This window comes from Podarcis pityusensis, assembly GCF_964106645.2.
Source record: "Podarcis pityusensis genome assembly, chromosome: 4".
Taxonomy (NCBI): domain Eukaryota; kingdom Metazoa; phylum Chordata; class Lepidosauria; order Squamata; family Lacertidae; genus Podarcis; species Podarcis pityusensis.
The window spans coordinates 58,216,796-58,231,443 of NC_138027.1; positions in this window are offsets into that span (position 1 = coordinate 58,216,796).

A 14,648-nucleotide genomic window follows, 5' to 3' on the forward strand; every position below is an offset into this window, starting at 1 on the left:
TAACTGTGCACAGGATTGCAGCATTACTATTTTAGTTACCGTATATTATGGTTACAGCTACCAAATTTTCATGTCTATGGCAGGATTGCCATATTGCAGACCAAAGACCCATCTAGTCCAGTATCCTGTGTTCATATTGGCCAACCAGATGTCTATGGCAGCTTATAAGCAAGAATACAAGTGCAACAGCACTCAGGATAGCTTAGCTGGTAGAGCATGAGACTGTTAGGGTCGAGGGTTCGAGCCCAACAATGGGCAAAAAAGATTCCTGCATTGCAGGAGATTGGACTGGACGGCTCTTCTAACTTTACAATTCTGTGATTCTATGATTTTCCCCACTCGTGATTCCCAGCATCTGGTATTCAGCAGCATACTGCTTCTGGCAGTATGGAACATAGCCACCGAGAGACTTAACCATGAATTTGTCTAATTTTCTTTTAAAGCTATCCATGTTGACACCCATCCCTGTGTCTTGTAGGAGAGACTTCCACAGTTTCACGATGCACTGTGTAAAGAAGTACTTTCCTTTGTATATCTTCAATCTTCCAACATTCACCTTCATTGGATGCCGCCTGGGTTCTACCATTGTGCCTTTCTACCCATTTTCTCCATACCATGTTTAATCTTCTACAGCTCAAGCATGTTGATGGGTGTCAGAGAACTCTGATGGAAATGGAAATTGGAGCCAATGTTTGCTCGTTCATTCCATGTCCGGAACACAATCCAGAAAATACTGATCAGTGTTCACTGCTATTGTTGCTTTTAGTCCACAAATGATACGTAACTGATTACATTTCCCTTCCTCATATGCATTGTTTCCTTTGCACTAGAATTAATGGGGTGGAATAATGTAACTTACATAATTAATTGTGTAGGTTATGCAAGTTATGTTAGCTCACCACAGTAGTGAGACAAATAATGTAGTTTTTGGTGGAAGATAAACCATAGTGTTACATGTGACGAAAACAGGGTGGAATGGGAAAATGATGCCCTCTGACATCCCTAGCCATGTCCCTTCTTACTTACCTTTTTTTCTAAACTAAAAAGCATTGTAATCTTTCCTCATGGTGGAGTTACTCCATCCCTTTGATCATTTTGATTGCCCTTTTCTGAACTTCCCCCCAGCTTTAGATTGCATTTTGTGAAGTTAGGTGACCAGACCTACGGAGTCAGAAAGGGTAAGGAGATAATCTAGTCAGGTTCGCCTGAAAGAGATAACGGTCTTGTTCTGATTAGGGTCTGGGCAGTAAGGGAAATGGTTGCTGACCCCAAATATGCAGACTCAATAACGTGAAACCTTATGACATCTGCATTTCCTCAAGGAATTAAATCCAGAGGCCTTCCGTTACCAGCGTGATGCTGTCTCATAGATTATTATTTTACTTACACACACACACCAGAACCATTATTTTCAGTTTCAACAATGCCTAATACAAGCTGTCCCATATTTGATGCATGATATTACACCAAGACTTCCATTGAGTTTCTGGATCATTAGTAGCCTAGAATTGTAGTGGGTATTGTTAAAACTGTTCCAGTAGCTGAATAATATTACCCAGGAAATGAAATTTCTTGCTATTCAAACACTGTAGCAATGTTATATATCTCAGCTAACCACTGTGTTCAGCATCTCCATCCGTTCTCCACCCACCGATTACATTTTGAGGCACTAATCATCTTTCCAAGAAAACGCTGAATAATGATGCGCAATAGAAAAGCATGTGGTCATTCCATTCTCTCTCCCCAGCCCTGCATAAAAAGAGAAGGAGAATTTAAAGAAACATTTTCACTCCAGAAGCAACTTAGGAAAGTATTTATAGTAAGACAAAAGAACTTGGGACTGTGTGTATTTTCATATTCCCTTTGGCTAACACAATACCAGAACTATTATCACCACAGTAGGACACACAAAAGATATTTGTGTATTATTAATACTCCTTCATACATTCCTTCCTTTTCTGCTACAAAATAATCATGATCATATTCTTGTCACAGCACCAAAGTCTTTCCTGCATCCAATGAATTGTAAGGGCATTAACTCAACTGTTTAAACATTAACCGATGCTCAATTTTTAACAACAACAAACCTAGAACGCTATTAAGTTTTATACAGTGTAAACAGGTAAATTTAGGTTCTTTTTAAAAAATCATTTTTATTGATTTTCCAATAAAAAACATCCAATTAATATATCCAATCATAATACTCCAATTGAAATAAAAAAGACCAAATTATAGTCCAAATTATAATTATTAATTTTTCGGAGCTCCCCACAGTCTGGATCTCTGAAGCATATCTTCACATCTCAGTCCTGCCTCTCCTCATTGTTTCCATATTTTCCACATCTCAATTTTGACACTTTATCAGGTAAATTTAGGATCTGATCCACCCCACCCTACATTATGTTGGCTGCTGCCAGAGTCCTGACACAAGGCATGTGGGTGGGTGGAAAGGCCACTGGCAGTATCCCCACCAGTGAAGCCCAGCGGAAAGCCCCCAAATGGGGCATCCTGATGATGGAGCCGGCCTGGGATCCACTGGCCAGCATCAGGCTTGACCTGCCTGCACCCTCAGCTTCTGCTGCCTCCTTTGGTGGCTGGGCTGAAGATGCAGAAATGGTTCCATTGAAGAAGGAGCCCTCTTGGTAGTTCAGCTGCCCTCAAGAGTTGTGGTGATTTTCCCCAGCAGAGGGCATTCTCAACTGCAGTCCCAAGGTTGTGGAACTCCTACCCCACAAAAGTGCATCTGGAAATTTCACTTTGCTGTTTCAAGCGAATGCTTCAATACACAACTCTTTTTTTAAAAAAAATATTTTATTAGCTTAATATGACTATTACAAAATCAGAATCAATTAACAAAGTGTTACAATTACATACATATATCCAAAATTCTCCATAATGCTGTTAATAAAAAAGAAAAATGTAGAAGAGAAAATAAGAAGAATGAAAAAGAAGGAAGAAAAAGAAAAAGAAAGAAGAAAGTAGGAAGAATTTCTTCCAAATTTATTCTACATGTTTTTCAATAAACAAATGTCAGAGCTGGCTCCAGGTCCCAGCTCACAGAGGACCAACGCTAGCCAGCAGTAATGTACAAAAGTCTTTATTGAAGTACAGTTTCCATTTTCAAGCCGCAGCGCCCCAGCTCTACGTCTAGGGGTTAGATCGGCGAAGCTCCATCTGAGTCTCCGCCCCCTGTACACCAGTTTAAGATTCTAGCCTTACTCCACCTCTTCCGTCTCTCCTTTCTCCTCTGGGTCCTGCTACCCCCCGGGGTCCCTTCCTTCCTGGATTCTTCTGACGCTGACGTTGACCCCCCTGACTCCTCCCCCTCTTTTCGGCGGGCTTTGGGACCTGGCTCCCTATCCGGGCTGCCAACTGCGCCGCCCTCCTGTACATTTGAACTTGGCGCGCGCGCCCAGCCTTCAACCTTCCTCTCGACCGTTTCCTCGCTCCCCGATGGAGGCGTGGCCAATCCTGACTCATGTCCTCCCACTGGCAGTGCGCCGCCTATCCCGATGCCTGGGACTCCTCCCCCCTACTGCACTCTGGTGTGGACGCTGGTCCTGATTTCCAACTGCTGCTCTCTGAGTCCCCTCTGGCCCCTTCTTCCTGGGGTGTCCCCCTAGGCACCCCCCTTGCTCTGACCATGGGAGCCCCTTTCTGTGAATCTTCCGATTCGCTGGAAAGACTCAGAGACCTCGGACCGCTGTCATCGCTAACATTTCCTTCGGACTCCTCCCCCTCGCTCTCTATTTCCTCCCTTTCCTGTGCCTCTGCTCCTGAACCCCTGACATCCATCCCCCCCTCGAAGCCCCCCCTTCCCCCCTCCCCTCCTTCAGGTGTGGGTACTGGGTGCTCCGTCGTTGTGGGGGTGAGTGCCGGATACAGTTCGTCCCCCGTGGCGTGCATCCAGCCGGATAAGTCCGGCTCGTTCTCCGTGCTCTCGCCGACCTCAATTTCCTCTGCTTCCATCTCTTTGCCGCCGTGCTCGAACCCAAGGTCCTCCCCCAACACGTCCATGTCCGTCTCTCCCCCGGTCTCTTCCGGGGACGTTGCCTGCCAAGGACCCCCCAGCCACTTCCTGCGCCACTGCTCCTCTGGTCGATCGTCCCACCAATAGGAACGGTCTGAGGCAGACCCCGAGGGTGATCCCTCCGGGGAACGTGTTTCTAGTGCCGGTTCCTCGGCCGAGGTGAACCCCTGGAATGTGCTGGCTGAAAATGTGGGTGTGAAAAGCCAGTCGTCGAAATACTCGGCTGGCATGGGCCTGTGTGGGAAAAGGGCATGAAACTCGTCCTTGAGAAGAGGTTCGTCCAAGGCATAGTCTGGCACCCAACTGTTGGCGCTGGCCGGGGTACCTTCTCTGGCGAGAAGATATTCTACTCCCTCTTCCCCCCATCTCGAGTCTAAAATCTCTGTGACCTCGTTGACGGGTTCCCGCCTTGGCGACCCCCCCCCCTTGTGGGCGTCTCCCTGAACGGGTCTGGTGCCGTGCCTGGCTCCTGAAATCTATGAGGTGCTTTGTAGGGCGTGAGCACTGATCTATGGAAAACTGGGTGCATTCTGGATCCCTCCGGCAGTGTCAACCGGAAGGCCACTGGATTGACCTGTGCCTCAACTTGGTAAGGTCCTAGCTGCTTATGCCCTAGCTTCTTCTTCGCTAACGATCTGGCCGGCACTGCCTGGGCTGCTAACCAAACCCAGTCTCCCACCTGTATGTCTTCCCCAACCCTTCTGTGCTTGTCAGCCTGCAGTTTGTATGCGTGCTTTGCTAGTTCTAACTGCCTCCGAAGCTGTTCGTGAACCTCCTGCAACTCTGATGCTAAGGCTTCCGCTGCCTGTGGCTCCCCCTCCCCCGCTCTCGCTAATCCCGGGAAGGTTCTGGGATGCCTCCCGTTGTTGGCGAAGAACGGTGTCACCCCCGTGGACACGTGCTTCGTGTTGTTGTAGGCGAACTCAGCGAGCGGCAGGTAGTCCACCCATGTTGCCGGCTGCTGATTTGCGTAGCATCGCAGGTACTGCTGCATGATGGCGTTGACTCGCTCCGCTTGTCCGTTCGTCTGCGGGTGTCTCGCCGACGCTAGGTTGATCTTGACGTTCAGGAAACCCATCAGCTTCTGCCAGAAGTTCGAGATGAACTGTCGCCCCCGGTCGGACAGGATAGACCGTGGCAGACCGTGAACCCTGAACACGTGGTCTATGAACAGTTTGGCGGTCTGTTCCGCCGTGGCCACCTTCGCGCACGGAATGAAGTGGGCCATTTTGGTGAACATGTCCACCACCACTAGCACTGCCGTCTTGCCCCTCGAGCTGGGTAGATCCGTGACAAAGTCCAGGGCCACCCTCTCCCACGGTTCGAGCGGTGTCTGCAGCGGTTCGAGCAGTCCCGCCGGCGGTTTGTGCACTGACTTGGCCCTTTGGCAGGTGTCGCACCTCGAGACGTAATCCGCGACTTCCCCCCGCATCTTGGGCCACCAAAAATCTCTGGCTACTAATTCTACCGTCTTCTCTTTGCCAAAGTGCCCGGCGGTGGGTGCGTCGTGCAACTGCTGCAGTACTTTCGCGTGGAGGTCGTCTCCCGGTACGTAGAGGGCCCCTCTGCGGATGAGCAATCCGTCGCGTATCTGGAACTCGTCGTCCTCCGCCGTGCCCCTGTGCACCTCCTCCATCTTGGCTTGTGCGAAGGGGTCCTCCTGCAGTGCTCGACGTACAGCATCCAGGTCCACGGTTGCTGAAGCGCACGCCCACGCTTTCAGTGCGAAAATGTGCTTGGCCGCTGCTGGTGCCGCCTCCTCGAGGTATTGTGGCTTTCTGGACAGTGCATCCGCCATGATGTTGTTGTCGCCTGGGATGTACTCTATCCTGAAGTCGAAATCCGCAAAGAACTCCGCCCATCGTATGTGCCTCTGGTTCAGGAACCTTGCCGTGTGCCAGTACTCCAGGTTTTTATGGTCCGTGCGGACCTGCACTGTGTGTTTGGCTCCAATGAGGAAGTGCCGCCACGCCTTGAATGCTGCATGAATGGCCAGCAACTCCCTGTCCCAGATGGTGTAGTTCTGCTCTGACTTGCTGAGCTTCCTGGAGTAGAAGGCACACGGTCTCCAGTCCCCATGCGGGTCTTGCTGCAACAGTACTGCTCCCACGGCTCTGTCTGAGGCGTCCGTTTCAACCCTCATCGGTCTGCTGGGATTCACATGCAGTAGCTGCTCTTCGGACGAGAAGAGACGCTTGAGTTTCTGAAAGGACTGCTCCGCTTGCTCCGTCCAGATGAACTTCTTCTTCTTGGAGCTGAGCGTGTCGGTAATGGCCGCCGTCTGCATCGCGAACCCCTTGATGAACTTGCGGTAAAAGTTGGCGAAACCGACAAACCGCTGGACCTCCTTCCGATTGCGCGGGCTCTTCCAGTCCAACACTGAGCGAACCTTGGCGCTGTCCATGGCGAGCCCCTTGTCCGACAACTTGTAGCCCAGGAAATCTACCTCCTTCATGTCGAACTGGCACTTCTCCAGCTTGGCGTACAGCCTGTGCTCCTGCAGTCTCTGCAGAACTTCCTTGACGTCTCCCTCGTGGGTCTCCTCTGATTCTGAAAATATCAGGATGTCGTCCAGGAAGCAGACGCATTTCTTGTAGAGGAGACCCGCCAATACGTGATGCATGAAGGCTTGAAAACAGTGGGAGCCATTTTGTAATCCAAAGGGCATAACTCTGTATTCATAGGTGCCCAGGGGCGTGAACATGGCAGTCTTCCATTCGTCGCCCTCCCGTATGCGAATCAGGTTGTACGCCCCTCGCAGATCCAACTTTGTGAAAACGCGTCCTTTCCTCACCGTTGCGAGCAGGTCATCTATCTTGGGCATGGGAAAGGCTGTGGGCTTGGTTTTCGAGTTCAAAATTCTATAGTCCACCACAAGCCTTTTTTGGGGCGTGTCCTTCTTCTTCACAAAGAATACAGGACTGCCCCCCACTGCCTTCGACTCCTGGATGAAACCGCGCTTCAAGTTGAGGTCTATGAACTCCCTGAGTTCCTGCAGCTCGTCTTCAGACATGGAATACAGTTTCCCGGTTGGCAGCGTCGCCCCTGGCAGGAGGTCAATCTTGCAGTCATAGGACCTGTGGGGAGGCAGCTTGTCCGCTTCCTTCTCGCAGAAAACCTCCAAAAACGCTGCGTACTTGAGTGGCACTGCTTGCAGCGTGCCTAATTGTAGCTGCGGGTCATCCTCTTCCCCTTCCGGGCTAGGCAGAATGCAATGTTCCGCACAGTATGAGGAGCCGAAGGTCAGTTGTCGCTGGTACCACGCCAATGCTGGGCTGTGCCTGTGCAGCCAACTCATGCCTAATACTATAGGCGTGTCCGACAGTTGGGTGACATTGAAGCTGATGACTTCTCGGTGATTCCCAATTTGCATCACCATCGGAGGCGTTTGCTGCACCACCTGCCCCCCCAGCAATTCCCTGCCATCCACCGTGACAACCTTCAGAGGCAGCGTGGCTGGCAGGAGTGCTATGTTGTGCTCTTGAATGAAATCCAGTCCTATGAAGTCTGCGTTACTACCAGAGTCAATGGTAATCGGCACTTCCATAGTGAGTCCATTGGGTAGTTGGAGCGATGCTGTGAGCTGCACCACTGGTTTGGGCGGGAGGGGGTCTGTGGGCTGCAAAATCTCTGGGGACGGCTTCATTGACTTGTCTGGCTGGGCCCCAGTGCCTCTTCCTCCAGCCAGACTCTGTCGTTTCCCTGCTGTGGTTCTCTCTGCTGAGTTGCGTCTGTTACTGTTGCTGAGGCTGCAGTGTGCTTGTGGAGCCTCTGGGGACACTCTTTCGCCATGTGCTGAGCACTGTCGCAGATGTAGCACTTCCTGTTCCCTCTAGGAGGCTTCGCTTTGACTGCTCCCGGTGTTAGGGCTCTGGTTGCTGACTGAGCCCTGGCGCCTCCAATCTCCATCGGTTCCTCTCCCCCTCCCTGCGGAGGTGTGGATTGCGCACGCGCTGCATCCTTGGGAAAGAGGGGAGGTGCTCTCACTGGCGTACGTCCCCAACGTCCTTCTTCTCTGTTCCATGGACGTTCTTCCAGACGCACCCCAATTTGCAGCGCCCGCTGGACAACCTCCTGAGTGCTCTTTGGTCTCTCCCCCCTTGCAATCTCATCTTTCACATTTGCATTCAAGCCTTCCCAAAAAAGGTCTCTGGCTGGGGCAGAATCCTTCTCCCATCCCAGCGCATGGACTAATGCAAAAAAGCGGGAATGGTACTGCCTTACACTGGCTCTGCCTTGTTTGAGCCCATGTATGTCTTTTCTGGCGATATCAATGTCTATATTTGATAAAAAACACGAATCCATCGCTTTAATGAATGCATCCGCATTTTGGAGCGCCGGATCCTTATCTCTCCACAGATTGCGCAGCCACGCTTTAGCTTCCCCATGCAAATGGGACAAGATAAACCCCACCTTCTCTTGCTCATCTCTAAAGTCTTTATCCAGCAGTTCCAGCGCAAACAGCACGTCTGCTCGGAAGTTAGGGTACTGCTGCAAATTCCCATCGAAATGAGATACCAGGCTGCCTCCTCTTTTCCCCAGCCCAATCCCCTCTGATTTGGGTCCCGGTTGCCCCTGCTTAGCAAGCACTTCCAACCTGGCTTGGAGATCCCTGCAGGCGGCAGCCGCTTCCTCTTCCCTTTTCCTGGATGCGAGTACCTCCGCGTTGAGTTGTGTCACTGCATTTTGCAGGGCTGCTAGTTGCTGTTCTGTAGTCATCTTGCCTGACTTTTGTGAGCTCGCTAAGCACCAATCTTCTTCCCTCGCTGCGTCCACTCACGTTACGAGGTTTTTGGTGCAAAACTTTTGGAGATGGAGCTTACTGTCAGAGCTGGCTCCAGGTCCCAGCTCACAGAGGACCAACGCTAGCCGGCAGTAATGTACAAAAGTCTTTATTGAAGTACAGTTTCCATTTTCAAGCCGCAGCGCCCCAGCTCTACGTCTAGGGGTTAGATCGGCGAAGCTCCATCTGAGTCTCCGCCCCCTGTACACCAGTTTAAGATTCTAGCCTTACTCCACCTCTTCCGTCTCTCCTTTCTCCTCTGGGTCCTGCTACCCCCCGGGGTCCCTTCCTTCCTGGATTCTTCTGACGCTGACGTTGACCCCCCTGACTCCTCCCCCTCTTTTCGGCGGGCTTTGGGACCTGGCTCCCTATCCGGGCTGCCAACTGCGCCGCCCTCCTGTACATTTGAACTTGGCGCGCGCGCCCAGCCTTCAACCTTCCTCTTGACCGTTTCCTCGCTCCCCGATGGAGGCGTGGCCAATCCTGACTCATGTCCTCCCACTGGCAGTGCGCCGCCTGATCCCGATGCCTGGGACTCCTCCCCCCTACTGCACTCTGGTGTGGACGCTGGTCCTGATTTCCAACTGCTGCTCTCTGAGTCCCCTCTGGCCCCTTCTTCCTGGGGTGTCCCCCTAGGCACCCCCCTTGCTCTGACCATGGGAGCCCCTTTCTGTGAATCTTCCGATTCGCTGGAAAGACTCAGAGACCTCGGACCGCTGTCATCGCTAACATTTCCTTTGGACTCCTCCCCCTCGCTCTCTATTTCCTCCCTTTCCTGTGCCTCTGCTCCTGAACCCCTGACAACAAATAATAATAAAATTTCATTGAATGACTTCCACCGCTTACACTGCACTTCCTATAGACATTTCAAACATAATTGTATCTGTTATTCCATTTTTTTCCTCCCAAAGAATCTCATATAAATAATCAGGTAGCTAAGTTCTCTGGGTCTCTCACAAGTCTATTCTAAACACAACCAAAACCTTGTATTTGATCCTTGTCTGTATAAATAGTCATTTAAACATTTCCATTGTTTCTGAATTATACTCTTTAGCTTTTGTCTTATTAAATCAGTTAACTTTGCTAATTCTAAATATTCACATAGTTTATTCAACCATTCCTCTTTGGTTGGGATGTGATTTCCTTTCCAATGGCTGGATATCAGCATTCTTGCTGCTGCTGTTGCATACAGGAAAATATTTATTTTCTCTTTCAGGATGTCTCCATTCAAGATTCCTAATAAATATGATTCTGCTCTTTTGTTGTATGATATTTTTTATCAATTTTTAAATTTCCTCACGTATCATATTCCAAAATTTCTTAATTTCAGGGCAGGACCTGAATTTCAGGGCAGGACATATGATACAAAGTGCCAGTCATTCTGTTGCACCTCCAACACTCATTACTACCCGATTTATTCATTCATGCCAACCTGTCTGGAGACAAATACCATCTATGGTGCATCTTCATAAAATTTTATTTTAATTGGTAACAGGCTGTAAAATTTATATTTTTTGTCCAAAATTTCCCCCAATCTTTATAATCAATTTCGTAATCTAAATCTTGTTCCCACTTTAGCATATTTTTCCTTTTAATTTCTCGATCTGTTTGTGTATTATTTAATGGTTAGTACATTTTTGTGAGTTTTTGTGTGTGTGTAAAACTTCTTTATCTAATTGATGTTTCGTTTTCAAATCCTCTACTCTTTATATCTTTCTCAAATGTCACTTTCAACTGAAAATATTCCAGCCAATTTATTCCTGTCTTTTTAAATTCTTCATACTCTTTTAATTTAGGATTTTCATTCACTTCTTCCACCAATTCTCATCCCAGGCAGCATTCCAGCCTCCAGGGGGAGCCAAGGAGTTGGCAGCTGAGAGCTCTGTTTCTCATGGGAGCCAAGATCATCCTCACAGATACCGGAAGGCCAGAAGTAAACAGAGACAGATGCCTGCAGGTGGCCCGAAGCAGAAGGGGGGTGTAAAGCCCAAGCCAGGGAAAAACAAGGCTTTGTTTGCTGGCATTGCTTCTCCAAAAGCCGAAGGCAAGTTTGATGGCCAGGAGCAGGGGGGCAAGCAGCAGCCAAAGCCGGTGGAAGACAAGGTTTTGCTTGCTGGAAAAGCTGCTCCAAAGGCCAAGGCCAGATTTATTATTGATTTGGGATGCACCTGCCATCTAACAAAGGATCGGCACCTTTTTATCTCCTTCACACCTCAAGATGGTGAGATCCACCAGGCTGATGGAAAGACGTTGCGAATTGCAGGAGTCGGGACTGTGAAACTGGCAAGTCTGTACACAACCATCAAAGATGTACTTTATGTTCCAGATTCTGCAGACAATTTGCTCAGTGTCCCACAGCTGACTGGGCATGGCTTTGAGATTTCCTTCAAGAGGAGCGTCTGTGTCATCAGGGAAGGCAAAGAGGACATTTTGCATGCAAAGTTTATGGATGGTTTGTTCTGTATAACTTATGAGGACAATGGTGCTGCTGTGTCTAATGTTGATTCTTGTTGTGTTGCACAAACTAACAAAGTTCTTCATGCAGGTTGTATTCACGAGGCACATCGAAGATTTGCTCACATGTCTTGGCAGGCGCTGGCCAAGATGCCTGGATTGGTTCAGGGTTTGAACATCAAGCCCTGTAAGTTTCACATGAAATGTGTATCTTGTGCAGAGAACAAGGTGAAGGTTGCTCCAAAAGGCAAGGAGTCTAGCAGGCAGGCTTCCAAACCCTACCAGCTAGTCCACGCAGACCTGGTTGGTCCACTTGCACCCTCTTTGGGTGGAGCAAGGTACTTCATGGTTCTAATTGATTCTTTTTCCAGGTACATTCATGTGTTTATGCTCGAGCAGAAATTGCAAGCGTTTCCTAGGTTCAAGGCATTCTGTGCTTGGTTGGAGAATGTTCACAGTAAACGTATCGGCTGTCTCTTTACTGATTGAGGCGGGGAATTCACTTCTCAGCAGTTTGAAGCTTTCCTGACTGAGAAGGGAATCCAGCATGACTTGTCAATGCCTAGATCGCCATGGATGAATGGACTTGCAGAGCGAGCAAATCAGACTTTGCTTCAAGGCCTGAAAACCTTGTTGCATGATGCCAATCTCCCTGAGAAGTATTGGGGGGAGGCTTTGTCAACATTTGTTTATTCCTATAACAGGAGACTGTCATCACCTATTGGTTGTACTCCCTATGAGAAGATGTTTGGTAAGAAACCTTATGTCAAGCACATGAGAATCTTTGGTTCTGACATGTGGGTACACACCCCACAGAGCAACAAGCTTGGGAAGCGTGGGGCACATGGTTTGTTCATGGGGTACGAAAAAGGTGCATACAGGGTATGGATGACTGACTCTAAGTCCATTAAGTTCACAAAGAGTGTTGAGTACAATCCTAAATGGGGGGAAAATGTGGGAATTTTCCAGAGTTACCCAGAGGAAGATGAAGGTGATGTGAAAAAAGCAGATAATGTTGAGGTAGAAGAGGAAGCTGAGGATGATGATGATGATGATCAGAGTTCAGATTCCAGCTCAGTGGGCTGCGCTGCTGCTGATGTCAGTGACAGTGATGACACAGCAGACTACAAGAGCGCAAAGGCCTCAGTCAGACCGTCTGATGCGTCTGACAATGAACTGGAAGAACCACTGTTCACCATTGGTCACTTTTCTCCTAAGAAGGAGGAGATGAGTCCAGAAGACTTGCGTCTAGTACGCAGATCTGAAAGGGCGACCAAGGGCAAACCTCCAAAGAGATTTGCTGAGTTTGCTAAGACAGCAACTGCTGTTCTTAGTAGCTCAGAGAAGGTGTGGGAACCTTCAAGCTTCAAAGAGGTTCAGGAGTTAACCTCTAAAGATGCTGAGCCTTGGCTTAATGCCATGAAGGCTGAAGTTGATTCCTTGAACAGGAACCAAACTTGGGAGCTGGTACCGGTAGTCCCAGGAATGAGACTGGTTGGCAGCAAATGGGTCTTCAAGGCCAAGACAGACCAGTATGGCAAGGTTGTCAGACACAAAGCCAGATTGGTTGCCAGAGGTTTTTCACAGGTACCAGGACAGGATTCCACGAGACCTACTCACCCACCGTCAAGTATGAGAGCATTCGGCTAATGCTCAAGATTGCTGCAGAGGAGAAACTTCATGTTTCCCATCATGACATTAATACAGCTTTTTTGTACAGGGTTTTGGGGGGAGGAGCTGTTCATGCTTCCACCTGATGGAATGCAGATACAGAAGGGAATGGTCTGTAAACTGCGGAAATCCTTATATGGTCTCAAGCAGAGTGCCAGGTGTTGGAACACAAAACTCACTGAGACATTGCTTTCTCTAGGTTTTCACCAGGGCAAAGCTGATCCATGTGTGTTTGTCAAGGAGGAGGGGCAAAACAAACTGTATTGTTTATGTTTTGTTGATGATCTTCTGATGTTTTGGAAGAATCAGGCTTTGTACCAAAGCACCCTAGCTCAGCTGAAGGAGCACTTTGACATGAAGGATCTTGGTGAGGTATCCAACTATCTTTCTCTGCAGGTGGAGAGGGACCAAGCAGGTAATTTTCTGGTACACCAAACACAGAAAATTGCTGATGTATTAACCAGGTTGAATTTGGTTGATGCAAGCCCAGCAGACACACCGATGGTGACAGGTTACCAGGTAGATAGTACTGCTGAAGCGTTTTCTGACACTACGCTGTACAGATGCATTCTAGGCAAGTTGAATTTCATTGCTAGATGCTCAAGACCTGACATAGCTGTAAGCACTAACCTGCTTAGCAGACATGCTAACAATCCTACTGTTCAGGATTGGAAAGCTCTGAAGCGCATAGCCCGCTATTTGAAAGGGACTTTGCACTACAGGCTGAGGTTCACCAGTCAGAAGACTGGAGGTCTTGAAATCTTTGCAGATGCTAGTTTTGGAAGTGACACCACGGATGGTACAAGCACTTCTGGAGTATGCTACATGTACAACCACTGTCTGTTTGGTTGTGCAAAAAGCAGTCGACAGTAAGCCTAAGTTCCTGTGAAGCAGAACTCAATGCTCTGTCATTTTCACTCATGGATTGTGAATGGTTGATGCAACTGTTTAAGGACATCAGAGTTTCTGTGAAATGTCCTATACAAGTGTATCAAGACAATAGATCCTGTTTGGCTTTGCTGAACTCAGAGAGTTGCAAGCAAAGAACCAAGTACTTGCAGATTAAGCTACATCGTGCAAGAGAGTGTATTCAGAAAGGACTCATTCAGGTGTCCTACATGGCAGGAAATGAAATTCCTGCTGATCTGTTGTCTAAGCTTGTTAACAGAGAACAACCTAAGGTTTATGTACAGAGGTTGCAATTGGGTTGAACCACAGGTACTACAGGTTACACGGAAAGGGGGAGGATGTTAGGATATTTCCGTTCCACCTTAAAAGGGAGCAGGCTTTGTGAGTCACAGAGTCTGCGTATTTCCTGTTCACAGGAAGTTTATACTTTTGTATTTGCTTTCGTTTTCTCTCTCTGTGCCTGAGACATCAACGCAGGCAGTCATGTTTTCTTTGTTCTGACCAACGCTGAATAAAATTGTAAATAATGCTCTCCTGCGTGCATCTTTTGCTGTGCGAACTCTGCTGATAGAGCATGCAAGAGCTCTGGAATGTGGGAAGCTATTTCTGGGGCTCATGTCGCTAATTAACTGATACTGCGTTTCTACGAGAGATCGCTGGATCGTCCGGAGACGGCATGGGGCTTGATGGCCTTTGTCTCCCTGGCAGTATCCCAACACTCTTTACCCGGGTCTTCGACACCTGGGGTGTAGATTTTTAGAGTCTATCCTTTCATTGTAAGATTTTGTTTTTTTAAAAAAT